Source organism: Mesoplodon mirus (genome assembly GCF_964341445.2).
Source record: "Mesoplodon mirus genome assembly, chromosome: 15".
NCBI classification, from domain to species: Eukaryota; Metazoa; Chordata; class Mammalia; order Artiodactyla; family Ziphiidae; genus Mesoplodon; species Mesoplodon mirus.
In genome coordinates, this window is record NC_138991.1 from 49817036 (window position 1) to 49836056 (window position 19021).

At 43.6% G+C, this 19021-nt stretch overlaps 1 pseudogene across 1 annotated transcript; it reads right to left on the minus strand.

Annotated features, from left to right (window-relative positions):
- Positions 1-1502: 1502 nt before the first annotated feature.
- LOC309817449 (acyl-coenzyme A synthetase ACSM5, mitochondrial-like) lies at positions 1503-16944 on the minus strand (annotated as a pseudogene). The gene is made up of 8 exons: positions 16915-16944; positions 16747-16816; positions 15081-15164; positions 12418-12614; positions 8460-8658; positions 8088-8256; positions 1990-2153; positions 1503-1619 (listed from the first exon to the last, which is right to left on the minus strand). The product of its transcript is annotated as an acyl-coenzyme A synthetase ACSM5, mitochondrial-like (transcript).
- Positions 16945-19021: the final 2077 nt, after the last annotated feature.

Here is a 19021-nt window from a genome sequence, read left to right on the forward strand (position 1 = left end):
TTTCTGCATGGCTGGTCTCAGCGGCCCAGAGTCACCCCTCTCTGTTTTTGGGCTTCTGAGACACGGCTTCAGGTCCCTGTATCTTTCCTGGGTGAGACATACCACACTAGCATTTGGAGTTGATGTGTTGGCATGTGGAGGAAGGACAAGACATGAGTCAGAGTACGGTATTGGGTGATTATTTCTTTAAAATAATTTTTTCAAGGGCTTCCCTGGTGGCGCAGTGGTTGAGAGTCCGCCTGCCGATGCAGGGGACACGGGTTCGTGCCCTGGTCCGGGAAGATCCCACATGCCACGGAGCGGCTGGGCCCGTGAGCCATGGCCACTGAGCCTGCACGTCCGGAGCCTGTGCTCCACAACAGGAGAGGCCATAACGGTGAGAGGCCCGCATACCGCAAAAAATAATAATAATAATTTTTTCATTAAAAGAGTTAAATATACTTACTGAGAAAATTTGAAAAATAGAGAAATGTAGAGGAAAGGAAAAATCTATCATCCATTATTTTCAATACTCAGGAAAATTACTATTAACATTTTAGTGTATCTCCCTCCAGTCTTTTTTCCATCTGTAGATTTTCCTTTACATTTCCAAGTTGTGGTTCTCCACTATACATATATTATTTTTATTCTGATTTAAAATTAATTTAGCTCAAGTTTTCCCCAACACGTATTTTTAATGACCACATAATATGTTATTGAGTTACCCTACCACAATTTAGTTAATCATTGCCCTATTAGGCATTAATTTTTTTCCCATTTTTTTCCACTGTTTTAAACAATGCTACAGGAAACATCTTTTGAATACTTTCTTTTGTAGCGATTCCCAAAGATGGAGTTTCTGAATTAAAAGGTATGACCAGTTTTTATGGCACCGGATATGATTACCAAATAGCTTTATCAAAAGGGCCAAGTGGTTACACTCCCACTGGCAGTGAGTGAGATCACAAGTGCCCCGATACTCTGGTGACCTGTCCTTTGGAGGGCCAGCTGAAAGCTCTTAGGAAGTAAGACCAGTGGGCAGCTGCTGAGGATGTCTCCAAATATCCAGGGAGGTCAAGCCACCAAACACTTGCTAGACCAGGCAGTGGCTCTGAACTCTGGGTTCAGAAGAGAGCAGGGGCTTCCCTGGTGGCGCAGTGGTTGAGAGTCCGCCTGCCGATGCAGGGGACGCGGGTTCGTGACCTGGTCCGGGAAGATCCCACATACCGCAGAGCGGCTGGGTCTGTGAGCCATGGCCGCTGAGCCTGCGCGTCTGGAGCCTGTGGTCCGCAACGGGAGAGGCCACAACAGTGAGAGGCCCGCCTACTGCAAAAAAAAAAAAAAAAAAAAAAAAAAAGCAGCATCTCAGAAGAGAGCAGATGTTCTCTGCTCTCTTCCAGGGTCATCCAATGATTCTGGAGATGCTCATTTGGAAACTGAAAGCCTTTGATGTCCACAGGGTTGAAGGGATGATGCTCCAAGTGGGAACTAACCAGTGATCCCACCCGTTCCTTTTAGAAGCTTCAGAGGTCTATGGGACATTTGGGGGGCTGCCTCTTATCTCCCCACTCTTGTCTCCTCAATTTACTCCTTTGGATCTTGCCAGAAACCGTCTTTGGCAGTTCTGAAACAAAGGCCGTCTAGTGACCATAAAACAAAAACACTTTGAAATGATCATTTTACAGAAAGCCTTTCGACGTTACTGGAAAGCCTCCATGATTCATGGTTTTCCCCAAACGGCAACAATGAAAACAGCTAACCTGGAGCACACGCTCTTTCCAGCAGTGTTTCAATACCACCAACTGAATCTCCTTTATGTCAGTGCTTAGAGCGGGAACACAGTGTGCTATGGGGAAGGCCCAGTGAAGAAACAGGGACACAGGGCTGAGGCAGCAACCAGGGTTATTCGTGTCTTCATCCTCCCGGTACCTGATCCTGAGTGGGAGCCCAGGGAGCACGTGCCCATTTGATTTCCCAGCTTATTCAGTCCTAGAACCCGCAGATGTTTACCTTTCCTGGGGTACTTGTATGGAGCAGTCACCCTTTTCACGTGCTCCTGGAGCTCCTGGGTTAGTTTCTCTGGATCATGCGAGGAATAGGCCGGAGAAAGGACTATAAATGCCTTTACCACCTCTTGGAAAAAACAAAAACAAACAAAAAACAAAGAATCAGGCCTCATGTAACAACTTTTTTCTCCTTAACCTAGCCTTGTGAATAAGTGCTCACATTTACCAGCCCAACGTGAAAGTTCTACCAGTGACTTGGACTCAGCCAGCAAATTGGATACCAATTTTTTTCTGTTGCCTGCCTTTCCAGGATCAACTATTGGGAGGTATGGCTTTTATGGAGCGATTTTAGAATCCTAGTTTCCAAACTCTTCCCCATACCTGAAATGACACTGTTAGAAGCCAACATGCTTCCCTTAAGATGCCAATACTTTGGAGAGAGGAGATTCACAAACTCCTTAGGGTTCATTACATATGGGTTTTCCTGACTAGGAAGGCAGCTAGGTACAGGTTTGGACAGGCAGGATTGGGGGAAAATGTGTACCACTTGCAAGGGGGAGTGGGTCTTTCTGAGACTGCATGTATGAGTGTTTGCAATCAGCAAGGATTTTGCTGCACAGGTGTTTCAGGCATCCTGACGGACGTTCTGCACCTTGGCTCTCTCTGCCCACATCTTTCTTGCAGGTTGCCTCCTGCCAAGGAAGAGAAATAGTCCCAACCTCAGGTACAACAGAACATGGTTTCTGACAGGAATGGAAGAGTTCAAAGGCCAGCATACAACTCTGTCAGCAACACCTAAGTGGTGGTTCATTGTCTTTGCATACTTCCCAGTGGTGGGCGTCTCACTACCATTTCATGTTCAGATAGATCTGGTTTTTAGGAAGGGCTTTCTCTTACTGCTAAAACTACCAAGAATTTATCGAACACTTTCTACGTGCCAGGCTCTGTCCTGAGCGTTATACTTGGCTTAACTTTCAGCACACAGCCATTTGTCATAGCCCCAGTTAATGTGAGGCACGCAGGACTAGGCATACTTTTCCAGGCACAATTTCTTTCCCCCATAGATGGGATTCTCACCCCGCTCACTCTATATTAGTGGCCTCAAATTTAGTGGGCGTTGGAATCACTTGGCTAGGGGCTTCTGGTCAAAGTGAAGATTCCTTAAGGCTGCATTCCCAGTCCCTTTGATTCAGCAAGTCTCACTTTAGGTCTAGAAATCTATATTTTAAACAAAAATCCCAGAAGATGCAGCTGTGAGCAGTCCAGGGCTCAGACTTTGCAAATCACTCCTCTGCCCTGAGGCTTCTGAAAATGCAGCTTGATCTTGCACTAACTTTCATAAGGTAACTATGTTATACTTCAGGATTATGTTGGATTTACAGCCAGTGAAAAGTTCATAGGTCTGCCTATGAGCTTATTTCTCTCATACTGTCTGTTCTTCTGGGACCCACGGGAAGGAATTTGCATTTCTCCTGAGAAAAGCCATCTTATTAAATTTTGTCCTTGTTTCTGACATATCAAGGTCACTTTAGATACTTATTTTGCCATCCCTCAAGTTAGTTATCCCTCCCAGGTTAGAGCCATCAGCAGCCATGTTTGGTGTTCTCACAATATCTTTATCTGCAAATGGAAAAGGACATTTTATTGGACAGGATGGATGACAAAGCCAGCACCTGCCACTAACATCTCCCACCTAATAGCCCCTCTTGGACACAGTTCCATGTCCACTTCACACCAAAGTGTTGATATCTTCTCATGATGTCCCTCTAGAGCATATTTGTATCTCTAAAGATGTGAGGGCAATGCTTAACCAAAAGGAATGTGTGTCTGTCTGATGGTGGCATTTCAGACTTAGCGGTACCTGGATGGGGTGAGATATGGGGGAATCTGGGCCTTCCAGCTTACTCTGCTGGGTGCTAATAGGCACCCAGGTGCCTATTAAAACACACAGGTGTTTTCCCTCTCTTAACTGGAAGGAAGCTGCCAGGAAATGATTAAGGATAGCAGCCCACTGCCATCCGTAGAAGGGTCTAGGCAGCATACTTGCATGCAGGGGGGTGGGCACAAGGCTATTGGCTCTGTTTCTTAGGATAAAAGAGCACACTGATACTCTTTGTGCTCAGCAATCACTGAAGATAGAAAGGGAGTGGTTGGCCAAGAGCAAGGGTAGGGGAAAGAGCTACAACACCAAACTCTGATTCTCAAAGCTTTAAGTAAAGCTACTGCTCAGTAAGAAAAAGAAACAAATTACTGGCACAGGCAGCAACACACATGAATCTCAAGAATGTTACACTGAGTAAAAGAAAGCAGACACAAACAAATTAATACTTTGATTCCATTTACATGAAGTTCTTTTTTTAACAAAAGGAAAAATTAATCTTCAGTGACAACAAATAATTTAGCAATTGCCTGAGGCCTAGGGATTGACTGCAAAGAGGCACAAGGGAAGTTTTTGGGGTGATAAAAGTTGTTCTATAACTTGATGTGGTGATGGTTACACAGGTATATACATTTGTCAAAAGTCATTGACCTGTACATTTAACATAAGGGCATTTCATTGCATGTAAATTATACTTTAATTTTAAAAACGCATTCTGAAAAATAAAGAAAAAAGCTAAGCTGTCAATACCTAAAAATAAATCTAACACAAAATCTGTAAGAAGCATACATAGAAAATGTAAAACTCTACAGCACATTAAAGAAGATATACATAAGTGAAAAGATACACTTAATATCATAAAGATGTTAATTCTCCCCAAATTGATCTATAAACAATGTATCTCCAACTAAAATGCTAACAGTTCCACAGAACTTGACAAATTGATTCTAAAGTGTATATGAAAGAACAGAGGACCAAGAATAGGTAAAACATTTCTAAAGAAGTTGAGTAAGAAGGAGAGACTTGCTCTACTAGATATTGAGACTTATGATAGTGTTTTTGTGGATAAGGCTCTAACTTTCTCAGGGTAATGATGCTTGTTGTCAGGCTGGGCACTGGGAGATGTATTCAAAGTGCCCCCAGCAGAGCCAAGGCCCTCAGAAGGGAATGTGCTACACAAAGCTTAATAACCATATTCACCCCCAAATTGGGGGAGCTCTAAGCAGCCGTAGAAAATGAATTTTTCTCAAAATACAAAAAACACACATGACATAACTTAATGTTAAAAAGTGCATAGTACAAAGTTGTGGTGTGGTGCCAATTATGTATGAAACTATACCTGAGGACCCTTTGCTTGCATAGATTTCATTTAAAAAATGTATCATTTCTGTATTATACAATTATATATCTCTTATAGAATAAATAGAAAATAAAGATAAGGATGACAAAAGATCAGTCTCACTACTCAGATAATCTGATTTGATCTGTGTATGGGATCTTTTCATGGCTTATCTGTGATTTTATGCATATACACATTTGTGTGAATACAAAATATTCTATACATGTATTTCAACAGTCCAATTTTACTTCAGTTAACAATCATGAACAATCATGAACATCTCCTCACAAGAATAAAAAAGTGTAATGAAATATAAAATATTTGCATAATATTACCCTGTGTGGCTATAATAACACTTTCATGTTATTAGAAATTTGGATTCTTTTTCTTTTTAGTCCTTTCCCTTTCCTTTTCTTTTCTTTTTCTCTCTTTCTCTCTCTTCTTTTTTTTTTAATATACAATGCTGTTAATATCATTTATATAACTAATTTCCCACTGTTAGAAACTCAGAGAGTACCTCCACCTTTTTCATCTGTTATAAACAACACTGTAATGAACATCTGTGCATTTGACAGTTTGTTTCCACAGGAAAATAAGTAGATTCCTTATACTGGGTATAAAGTTGAAATAGGCACATTACTTTAATTGACGTGTGCAATCTCAGCTATATGGAATGTATATGCTAATGAGGGAGGAATGAGCTTACCTGGTCAGTCCTACTGACCACTCAGCATTCACAGAGCAACTGTGGCCTGACAATCTCTATTAATTTTCAATGTTCCATGATTCTCATGAAGAGATTTAATATTTTTTTCTTAGTTAAAAATGACCCAGAAAGAAAACTAACAGCTGGTACTAGTGATGAAAAGAAAAAGTTGAAGAAAACAAAGGTTCTTTTTAGCAAATAACTTTACAACTTGACTCTCTCAATGGACTGATCACAGACCAGAGAGGTCCTGTATTTAAGCTCTGTGAGGACAAGGGTCTTATCTTTCCTGTCCAGTGCTGTATACTTAGTGGCATGAAGTAGGCACTCAGTGAATAAGGAATAAATTCTTCAGGAAAGTCAAGGATTTACTTTCACCTACAAAAGTGATTAGAAGAAAATACATTTAAATTTTCACATTATCTCTGCTTGATGGAATTACTATGTTGTTACTGTCATTGTTTTGTAGGTAGATTTCTATGACTTTCAATAAAATACCATGAAAGATTATTTCTGTTGTAATCACTGAAAAGCCACAAAATACATATACAGCATTTCAAAAACAAATGGACTGATTTTTATCTGCTCCTTCCAATATTGTTGCTGATTGATGGCTTAGTATATACAGCAGATGGAGTTTCTATAAAGCTCGGCTGCACATTTGAATCACCTGGCAAGCTAACACACATTCTCAGAAAGTTCGCTCTCACTGACGTGGAACTTGAGTATCAGGAATGTTTGAAGCTTCCAAGGTGCTACTAATGAGCATCCAGGACTAAGAACCATGTCAGCAGAGTTTTTTTTTTTTTTTTTGCAGTACGCGGGCCTCTCACTGTTGTGGCCTCTCCCGTTGCGGAGCACAGGCTCTGGACTCACAGGCTCAGAGGCCATAGCTCACGGGCCCAGCCACTCCGCGGCATGTGGGATCTTCCTGGACCGGGGCACGAACCCGTGTCCCCTGCATCGGCAGGCAGACTCTCAACCACTGCGCCACCAGGGAAGCCCAGGGCACTTTATTTATTTGATCAACATTTATTCAGCACTTATCGTTAGGGATATAGAAACAAATGATTAGTCTTGCTTGGAGGGTCTTATAGTTTAGTTAAGTATAAACATAAATTTGGCATCATCCTTGACTCTTTATCTCTCACCTCTCACCAAATCTTATTAGGTCTGCATTCAAAATACATTCAGCATCTCATCTCTTCTCATTCCTTCCACTGCTATTCCCCGAGGCAAGCGTCCACCCTTGCCTCTTAATGCACTGGTCTCTTAAGTGGTCCACTGCTTCATCCTTGCCTCCTACAGTTTATTCTCAACCCAATATTCTGAGTTATCCTTAAAAAAAAAAATCAGATCATGTCACTCCTCTGCTCAGAATACTCCAATGTTCTTCAAAAAATTATGTAGAATCGCCATATTATCCAGCAATTTTACTTCTGGTTACATACCCAGAAGAATTAAAAGCAGGGTCTTGAACATATATTTGTACACCCATGTTCAATAGTAACATTACTGACAAGAGTCAAAAGGTGGTAGCAACCCAGGTGTCCATCAATGGATGAATGGATGAGCAAAACTGGTAGAGACACAATGGAATATTATTCAGTCCTAAAAAGGAAGGGAAGTCTTACACAGGCTACAACATGGATGAACCTTGAAGGCATTATGCTAAGTAAAATAAACCAGACACAAAAGGAAAAATGCTGTACAATTCTACTTGTAAGAGGTTCCCAGAGTAGTCAAATTCATCAAGACAGAAACTAGGATGGCTCTTGTCAGGGCTGTGGGTAGGAGGCAATAGGGAGTTTTTGTATAATGGGTACAGAGTTTCAGATTTGCAAGATGAAAAAGTTCTGCAGATGGATGGTGGGGACAACTGCACAACAATGTGAATGTACCTAATGACACTGAACTATACACTTTAAAATGGTAAATTTAATGGTATGTATAGTTTACCACACTTAAAACAACAACAACAACAAAACCCCCCCCAAACCTCCAATGGCTTCTCACCTCACTTAGAGTAAAGCCCAAAGCCTTCAGATCCTAACATGATTTACCCCCTTGTTAGCTCTTAACTTCAAATCCTGCCACTTTCACCCTTACCCACACTCCTCCATCTCACTTACCTACTTTCTGTTCCTTGGACCCACTAGACGAGCTGTCCCCTGGTACCTTCCACTAGCCACAAAACTCAGTCCATAGTTGGCCTGGCCGTGCTCAACCATTTTGGGGGCCCCAGTCGTGCCGCTTATGAAGTAGATGGCCGGTGGGTCTTGACTCCTGGTCCTTGCATAGTTGTGCTCTGTGGACACCTCCCTGTAAAATACAAAAATGGGTACTGCTAATAGTGAAGACACTCATAGTCACAGTAATATCTATAACAACAATACTGGCTACATTTGGTAAATACCACGTGTGAGGCACCTGCTGGAAGCTCCAGCCTGAGTCATCTCTAACCCCTACAATCACCTCACAGGGTAGGTATTATCATTATAACCCTTTGCAGATAAGGAAATTGAGGCTCAAAATGGTTAAATGACTCACTGCTGTCGGACACAAGCAGCTTGGTTTGGAGGGAGGGGCTGCTGGTGCTAATGGCATCCACCCGTGGAGCCAGGGAGTCACTGATGATAATGGACTTGGCCCTGGATCTCTGCAGCCAGAATTTGAGGTCCTTCTCTGTGAGCTGAGAGATGCCAGGAATCATGATGGCCCCTGATACCACACAGAGAGGGGATGTTGACTGGGCAACAGGGAAGACCCCTGTGAACAGGTCCAGACCAGATATCCCCAGATAGGAGCAAGAAGGGGCTGGAGAGAGTTGGAATGCTTGAACTGGAAAAGGTATTATTAATGACAAAATATTGAAATTCAGAAAATATTTCCTGAGCATTTACATGAGCTGAGAATTTTACATGCATTATTTCATTTAATTCTTACAATCCTGGAAAGTAGATGCTATTACTAATCCCACTTTGCAGATTCAAAAAAACTAAGACCTAGACCTTTGTGCCTTAAATAAATTAATAACTTGCCCAAGATCACACAGCTAATATGTTGTAGAGCTGGAATTGTGAACTGAGGCAGGGGTAACCTTAAGAGTCCATGATCTTGAACATTGTATTATATTGCCCTAGAGATTACCTAGTTCAGTGGTTTTCCTTGCCTTTCAAACAAAAGGCTACAATGAATCTTAGTGTTGGGTGTGGGTCCCTTGGGGCAGGGGAGTGGGTATAGCAGCGGGAGCTCCAGGACCCCATATTACTTCAACCAAAGCCACTCTGAGGTAGCTGAGTTCATCTGCTCCCAAGGGGAAGCGATAAGGAAGCAGAAAGCAGGGACAAATTTTAATGACACTTGAAAAACCACTTCAGTATCTCAGAATGCAGGCTGTAAACACTCCACACTCCACTGAGTCCAGCATTCTCATTTCACAGGTGAGAAGAAAGAGATTCTAAAATAATCAGTCATCCAGCCACAGCCCAGCCACTCAGTTAGGACAGAAGACAGAGGAAAGAGCCAATCCCTGTGTGTCTGTTTCTTTTCCTCAGAGCTGGATACACTATAAGGGTGCTCACTTTTATATATTGTGCAAAATATGTAAAAATAAATGAACGTTTCTGCCTCCTTTTTGGAGAGACAATCTATTAACAAAATGGTCGGATTAAGCTTGTTCATACAGAAAGATTAATTTTCTGATGTGAGTGTGTATCCCTCTGTTTTGCAAACATTATTTGTGAAAACAAATTTCAGGTAGATTGTTTTACAGACAGGACTGGAAGGGAGTGGACAACATTCTAACTGGTGCAAAGTTCCCAGGGGATGGAGAAACCAGCGCTCCACCAAAAGTAGTTGTCTTGGTTTTTTTTTTTTTTTTCTTCTGCGGTACACGGGCTTCTCACTGTTGTGGCCTCTCCCGTTGCGGAGCACAGGCTCTGGACGCGCAGGCTCAGCGGCCATGGCCCATGGGCCCAGCCGCTCTGCGGCATGGAGGATCTTCCCAGACCGGGGCATGAACCCGTGTCCTCTGCATCGGCACGCAGACTCTCAACCACTGTGTCACCAGGGAAGCCCTAGCGAACACTTTTTGTTTGTTTTTGTTTGTGTGTTTTATTTATTTTATTTAACACTTTCTTGTTTCTGTTTTGTTTTTGTTTTTAACTGTGTCACTCTGTGTGAAGTGGTGTCTCATTGTGGTTAGAATTTTATTCCCCTAATGAATAAAGATGTCGAGCATTTTGCCATGTGTATATTGGCCATTTGTTTATATTCTTTAGAGAAGTGTCTATTTGAATCCTTAGCCAATATTTTAATTGGGTTATTTATCTTTTTATTGTTGAGTTTGAATTCTTTATATATTGCAGATATGTGCAACATATATATAGGTGTGTACATATATATGATCTATATATGTATATCAGATATGTGATTTTCAAATATTTTCTCCCATTCTGTGGGCTATCTTTTCACTTTGATCTACAAATACTAGAAATTTTCATGAAGTTTGATTTATTTATTGTCTTTCATTGCTTATGCTTTAGAAACCATTACTTAATTCAGGATATGCACTTATATTTTCTTCTAAGAATTTTATAGTTTTTCCTCCTTCATTTAGGTCATTGATCCATTTTTGAGTTAATTCTTGTATGTGGTGTGAGGTAGGGACCGCATTCATTTTTTGCATGTGAATATCCAGTTGTGCCAGCACCATTAATTGGAAGGACAATTCTTTCCCCATTGAATTTTCTTGGCACCTTTGTTGAAAACTGATTGACCATAGATTTATGGGTATATTTCTGAATTCTTAAGTCTATCCCATTCATCCATGCCAATCTTTATGCCAGTACCACATTGCCTTTTTTTTTTCCCACGCAGTCTTGATTACTGTAACTTTGTAGTAGGTTTTGAAATGAAGAAATGTGTATACACCAGTTTTGTGTTCCTTTTTCAAGACCGTTTTGGTTATTATGGGTCCCTTGCATTTCCACATGACTCTATGGACAAGACTGTCTATTCTGCAAAGAAGTCTACTGGAATTTTTGTAAAGCTTACATTGAGTATGTAGATCACTTTGGGATTATTGTCATTTTGGGGCAACTTTATAATTTCTGCCTTAATGGCAATTAAGTTTTTAAAAGTGCAGTTCCACTTATTCATATTATTCCTTTATAAAAGGTAGACTTCAGTTAAGCTTTTAAATGCATGCATAATGTAGAGGCTATTATTTTCTGGCAGTTCTTTTTTCCTGAAAGGTAAACATCAGATGTGTTTTAAACTTTTGTCAGAATAGTCATGAAGGATATGTTATTTTTACATAATAAGGTAATATCTCAGGGGCGTGCTCACTGAGATACACCAAAATCATAACAAGTTTTTCTTTAATAAATATTTCCTGGATGACTCTAGCCTTTGGCTAGTTTCTAGAGTTCTGAAAAGTTGATTATGACCAGTTTTCTAAGGTTTTTGTTGCTGCTATTATGGAGAAAAAAATTTTAGAAAGTCCTTATTCCATCATTTTTTCTGACTTAACCCTATTTGTTTGATTTTTTTCATTAGGAGAAGTCTTCTAAGGATGAGCCTAGTGTAAGCTCACTCTGCTTACACTCTGTAGACAGGAAAGGAGCACCCTGACTCCATCTCTTATTTCTCATTTAATTCACACAGCTCCAAGTGGCATATGAGTCCCTTTTTATAGGTTAGAAAACTGAGATCCAAGGAGCGTAGGGATTTGCTTACGGTCACACTTCAAGCAGATGAACCACATCTATTGACAGCAAAGCTTGCTTTTACAACTCAGTCATTCTCACACCACCTCCATAAATTTTACCATATCCACTAACAGTAGACTGCTATTACATCTACTCACAGTAGTACTTGTCTCATCTTTTTTTTAAATAAGCTCTTCTTAAAATTAACATAAATAAATTTCTTTGAGATAAAGTTTATATTCTCCTACTACAAATAAAAAGTACATTTAACATAGAATTCAGAGAGAGGCACAACAGACACATAAGGAAGGGAAAATGAAGAAGGAAGCAAATGCACAGAGACACCCAAAGAAATAGAGATCATCTGAATTCAATTTTATGTATCTGCTGTGATCTGTGAAAAGCTTTGAGCCTGAGCCAAGCTCTCTCCTTATTTAAAAGGGATGTGCACAACGTGAGGAAGATACTAAAAACAGACTAAGAGTAATACAAAACTTTCTCCTTCACTTGCTCAGAATGATCGGAAGGGAATCAAAAGGGGCGTAACTCTCTCCCTGTGTGATTTGGGCTCAGGAATGTGAGACACACTAGAGATTGGGCAAGGGTGTCTAAGGCTCAAAGACTTGGTCGTAATTGTTTTTCTAAGGTTAAATGCTAACAGTTTAAATTTTAGGACTTGAGAAACTCCCAAGTCAAAATGTCCACATGTCTTGTAGCCCTGAGTCTCACTGGGGTGCCCAAGGGCAGACGGAATCTGATGCTAAAGATGGACCCTGGGACACAGTGAGCTTCACCCTTTCCAGCTGACTCCACACATCCAGCACATCATGGGCAAAATTGAAGTACTCAGGCACTGGCTGCCTGCCCAGGCTGATGACTTCCCAGGTGGCCACAATCTTCTGAGGGACAGGTAGAGGTGGCAGCTGCCCATGAGACTCACAGATACCCCAGGCATTTCTCAGAGCCTGGAGGACCAGTCCTCTTAGCCATATCACCAAAGAGGAGAGAGAGCATCGTCATGAATTCTGGGCTTCAGGGACACTCTGAGGTTGAAGAGAAACTTGTGGTCAGCCTTAGGGTGAGCACGGCACATATGGGCTTGTAGAACAGAGTCCTGGGCTTTAGTCTGAGTTCCATGGTGTGATTTTGATCATTTCTCCTCCCTGGACATGAGGTCTAGCCCTTCCACCTCTCACTGTCCATGGATCTCTGTGGATCTGAGTGCAGGAACTCAGAGCCTGCTTCCCAAGGCTCAGTCCTTCAAAGCGAATCCCTCAAAAAGCCTTTGGCAAATCCTGAACTGGCCTGACAATGAGAAAGAAAACTCCAGGGCAGCACTCTCGGATAGAAATGTGATGTGAACCACACGTACTCGTGTAATACACAATTCTCTAGTAGTTTCATTCAAAAAAGTAAAAAGAAACAGGTGAACTTGACTATAATACATTTTATTTAACTAGCTATATCTTATAATTTCAACATGTAATCAATATCAGAAATTATTAGAGAGATATTTTACATTTGTTTTGTTGTTGTTCTTAATTCTTTGAAATCCAGTGGGCATTTTACACTTACAGGCACACTTTAGTTTAGACCAGCCACATTCAAATGCTCAAGAGCTACACGTGGCTAGTGGCTACTGTATTGGACAAAGAAGTTTTAGTGCCTGGCTATTCAGAGTGTGGCCTATGGACCAAGGACATCAGCATCACCTGGGAGCAGGTTACAAAGGCAGAACTTTAGACCCCACCCTTGACTTGTGGAATTAGAATCTGCATTTTAACAGGAACCCCAGGTGAGTCAAGCACATTAAAGTTTGAGAAGTGAAGCAGTGGCCTCGGGACTGTATCCCCAGTTTCTTTCTGCCAAGTTCCTCTTGGTAATAATAATAATAATAGAATATGGGAATAATAACTGCCATAGACTAAATGTTTGTGTTCCCCCCAGATTCATATGTTAAATACTAACCCCCAATGCAATAGTGTGAGGAGGCTGGGCTGCTGGTGGGGGATTAGGTCATGAGGGTGGAATCCTTATAAAAGAGACCCCAGAGAGCTCCCTTTTCCTTTGCTTGCTGAGGATACAGCTATGAACCAGGAAGCAGGCCCTCACCAGACACCAATCTGCCCATGGTGCCTTGATCTTGCACTTCCCAGCCTCTAGAACTGTGAGAAACAAATGTTGTTTAAACCACCCAGTATACGGTATTTTTGTTATAGCAGCCCAAATGGACTAAGACAATAATCAACAATAATAATGTGTCATGGTAACAGAAAAAGCAATAATAATTGTCATCTACTCAAGGCTTACTGTGTATTAAGCATTTGAAAAGTGCTTTATATTTCCTTAAATCCTCATAACAACTGTATGATGTGTTATATTCTCTATTTTATAGATAAAGAAAGTGAGGCTTGGAGGGGAAAAGTGACTTCCAGGTCTCACCTCCCAGAAAGCTAGACCCCAGCTTCTGCTGTGGCCACCAGCCTTGCAACAGAGGTCGGCTTGTGAAGGAAGCAGGACTTCCTTTCCCTCACCTCCCTCCCCAACCCCTCACCTCTCCTGAACTCTGCCCCAAGCCCTTTCCTCTGCCTTTCACTCCTGGATTCCGGGGGCCCCTTGACAGCAGATAATTAGAATCCCAGACCTCCTTCCCAAGTGCACAATGCAATTTCAGGCCCTGCCCTCTTTAGGCTTAATCAGTAAAGGCCTCAGGGGCAGCTGACACCCCCTGCTGAAGGATTTCTCTCCACAGTGCCTTGTTCTTGAACCCAGGAAGTGAGAAGACTTCTAGGTTTTGCTTCAGCTGAATGCAGGCCTTAATGCCTGTAAACATTCGGGCTCCTGGGAACGCCAGTAAAGACAATTTGCTGACTCAGCCTCCCTCGGGAACTTTGGCCCCAAACGCAGGCAAGAGAAGGCAGAGCCCGAAGTCAGCAGGGGACATGTGGCTTCAGCTGGTCAGCACACTTGAACCAGTGGGCACGGCCCCGCCACCTTTTCTCACAGCTGGGAGATGGTACTCCTGCCCCAGTGCCTGCTGGGTGTCTGGACCTAGGGGATATTTTCCCTGAAAATTCAGGTCATCATCTAATCCAAAAAGAGAACAGGAACTTTATTATATTGTAGCAGAAAGGAGACAACAGTGACAATAATATAAATCAAATCACGTCCCTTTTCTGCGCAAACCCCTCTAGAGACAGGAAGTAGATTAGCGGTTGCCTGGAGCAAATGGGCACAGGGATCTCTTTGTTGGAAATGTTCTAAATTTGGAGTGTGGTCAGAGCTGCACAACTCTGTAAACTTACTAAAAGAAATTGATAGGGATACAAATAATTGTACACTTGAAATGAGTGAATTTTTGGTATGTAAATTATACTTAAATAAAGCTACTAAAAAGAACAAAGTCTCCTCTGGCTCCTGTGTCGCTCAAAGGCAAAGTCTGGAAAACAGCTCTCACCTGGCTCTCTGGACTGCAGCCACAGCAGTCTCCCTGTGGCTTTGAAGTCCTGGCTTGAGGTGGGGTTGTTGGTAAAGTGCCTCTCTGAGAACAAAAACTGCACAAGTGACTTGTAGTGTTTGCCAGTATCTATGGTTAAAAATTCCCACCATGGCCAGTCTTGATGCCCACCAGTTTCAACTTATCAAAGTTTAACAGCCGGCCTGCAAAGTTTCTGAATATTAAGAGGCTCCCAGGTGGCCCTGCAGGCCGACTCCAGCCCGCACTGATTCAGGCCTTCTTGCGGGCTCTTCCGCCAGGACGCTACATCCACATGGCTCACTGCCTTGCCACCCACAGGGCTCAGCTCATGGACCTTCAACCAACTGCCTCGTCGAAAGTGGAACCCTCCCCCATCTGACACTTCCTGCCCACCATTCTCTGCTTGATCTTCCTCCCCAGGATTTATTACTTTCTAACAGTCAGTATATTTTATTTTATTTTTTATAAATTTATTTTATTTGTTTATTTTTGGCTGCGTGGGGTCTTCGCGTGGCTTTCTCCAGTTGCGGCGAGTGGGGACTACTCTTCCTCGTGGTGCATGGGCTTCTCATCGTGGTGGCTTCTCTTGTTGCGGAGCACGGGCTCTAGGTGCATGGGCTTCAGTAGCTGTGGCTCGCGGGCTCTAGAGCGCAGGCTCAGTAGTTGTGGCGCATGGGCTTAGTTGCTCCATGGCATGTGGAATCTTCCCGGACCAGGGCTCGAACCCATGTCCCCTACATTGGCAGGTGGACTCTTAACCACTGTGCCACCGGGGAAGCCCTTAGTATATTTTAAAATATGTTTTTATTTTTTCCAGCTTTATTGAGTGATGACTGACAAATGAAATTGTATATACTTAAGGTGTACGTTGTGCTGGTTTGATACATGTGTACATGGTGTAAATGATTACTGGGACAGGGCTTCCTGCCTTACAGGTACTATGCTGCTCACTTTGCCTGTATCATCTCATCTAACAATCCTCCTAGGTATTGTATGCCATTTTACTGGTCAGGAAAATGAGCCTTAGAAAGCATAAGTGACATGCCTGAGACCACACAGCTGCTTAGGAACAGAGATGGCATCCAAATTCCAATCTATAGGCACCTTTGATGCCACACCCAGTACCCCATAGTGTGTTTTGTTTCTGGCCCTTCTTGTGACCTCCAGCCCTCCTCCCCCAACTCAGCATGGGCAGGGCAAGGCCCCCCCTTACTCAACAATGGCCTATTCTTCTCCAGGGCCAGAACCCCAGAACTCAGAACACTGCTGCTGAGGATGTTCTGGCCTCAGTGTGTTCAGGAAGGGACACCACTTCTCCCTCTGGATTTACACCCAGCTGCCTTCGGGTCCTGCTCTGGTCACAAAGGGAAGCCAGGAGCCTGCTCTTCAGGTGTGAACTTCCCTCCACAGAGTGTGCTGCCCTGGCCAAGGCTTGGCCCCAGTGGGCCTGAGAAAAATCAGGCTTCCTTCAGGTATGAGCTTGAGTGAAAATGGCAATTCTGACTGAAGCGCCCTGCCCTGGCAGCCTTCCTTCGGCCAAGAAGGTTATAAATTTAAGTGTGAATTTCAGCATAAATGGCTACACATTAGGATCACCAAGGGGGCTTAAAAAAAAAAAAAAAAAAAAAAAGATGCCCAGACTCACCCGACCCCAGATCAATGAAATTGAATCCAATGTGTTTTGAGTTCAAGTTCTTTTTAAGCACCCGGGGAGACTGAAATGCACAATCATGATTGAGAACCACTGAAACAGACCATGGGGTTTGTGTGACAATTAAATTAGGTTATTTGTTCATTCATTAATTCGACATACATTGAGTTCCAGGTCTGGGCCGGACACCATTCTAGGAGGATGGCAAACAGCCGTGAACAAAGGCCCTTATATTAAAAAGTTAAAGATATAAACAAGTGCACTCAGAAATAATAATATAAAATTTGAAGCAAGCAGGGGTAATGTGACTGAGAGTGCTCAAAGCTGAGTTTTGGGAGACAGAGTGGCCTGGAGAAACCCCTCTGAGTTGCTGGTATTTGTACCGGGACACTTCAGAAAAGGCTGAATGAAGATGAGGGTAAGGGGTTCCAGGCAGAGGCAAAGACCCTGAGGCAGGATGTGCTTGAGGAGAGGAAAGGAGACCAGCATGCCTGGTGCCCTGTGACTGGGGGGAGAGAATGGAGTGCCAGCGTCAGAGGGGAAAAGGTTTATGGAGGCCAGAGCTGGCCAGAGGGGCCTGAGAGAACAGACGCAGGGCTGGGTTGTCTGAGACGACAAGCCATGGACCTTTTAGTAAGACAGCAATGCGATCTACATTATGTTTAAAAGAAAATTGCTAACTGCTCTGTGGGGACTGGATTGGGGAAGCAAAGAGAATAAGCAGAGAGATCAGAAAGGAGGCCACTGCTCCAGCTGGGCGAGGGCCGGCGGTGCTGGGACAGGCGCCCTCTCTATGGAACGCTGGTGGAGACAGCACACACTCAGTGGTCAGTGTACTGGCTAGCGGGTAGGAAGCCCCTCCGTGTTAGCTCTTCTTTTTTTTTTTTTTTTTGCAGTACGCGGGCCTCTCACTATTGTGGCCTCTCCCGTTGCGGAGCACAGGCTCCGGACGCGCAGGCTCAGCGGCCATGGCTCACGGGCCCAGCCGCTCTGCGGCATGTGGGATCCTCCCGGACCGGGGCACGAACCCATGTCCCCTGCATCGGCAGGCAGACTCTCAACCACTGTGCCACCAGGGAAGCCACCGTGTTAGCTCTTCTTATTCTCAGTCTTATTAATAAAAGTTTCCCATCACAGCACTCCCCTGGAGTATGTGGTGGGGGGAGGATGCTGGAATCTGTGGGACTGGGGCAGACGGTGCCTGAGGAGACACAGAGGGGCAGCAAGGGATGCCCGGCCAGAAGGGCAGGTACAGAGAGAACTGAAGTCCACAGGCCCAGAGAACAGAGGGGCCCAGGTGGGGCTGAGGGAACAGTGCCAGGGGGTGAGCCAGAACGTGGTCCAGAGTTTGACGGGAGCCCTGGGATGAGGTAGGACGGTGCTGTGGCCACAGTCAGTTTCAGGAGAGAGTGCAAGAGGGAGAGAGAGAGAGAGAGACAGAGACAGAGAGATTACTCTCCCTGCCACCCCCCATCTACAACCTGCTCCCAGAAAGGCAAATAGTTCACTTCTTTGCTTCCTTTAGTAAAATGTCAGCTTCTGAGTGAAGCTTTCTATGTGACCCTATTTAAAATGTCAATACCCCCTCACCTTATCCCTTTCAAATCTTCTCTGATTTACTTTTTCTCCTTAGCACTTACCAGCATGTGACATACTCGGTATTCTTTCTCTCTCATTCACTTGTTCCGTCTTCTAGAATATAAGCTCCATGAATGCAGGAACTATTGTCTATTTTGTTCACTTCTGTACCTAGAATGGTACTTAGCCCACATGGAGACCTTAAAAAATATTTGATGAATGAACAAACAAATGAATGAGTGATTGAGTGGATGAATGAATGATCAGGAGTTGGGAAGACTGAAGTGGGCAAAGTCTGACGGTGGAGGTCTTTCTGCACAGCTCAAGGGGCTCAAGCTCCATCCCGTGAGACCTGGGGCTCTGAAAGCGTTTCCAGCCGGCAGGAAACCTGGCTCTTCCCTCTCGGGGGTCTCCCACCTCTCCCTCCCCATGAATTGACCAGGAGTCCCTGGGAATCCTGTGTCAAAGACCTGTGAGGGGAGAGCGTAGTAGGGCAGCCTCCACTGCCTCGGCTGCTCTCAGATGCTGGGTCACCCGCTGGGTTGTGGGGAGGGCACGGCAGCACAGGTCTCCCGAGTCCTGGTGCGGAGGTGAGACCACAGGCCCAGGCTTCCCTTCCCTCTGACAAGTGTTACCCAGATCTCTCAGAGAGGGTCTAACAACCTCAAGTCTTGAGGTTTCTTTCCGGAAG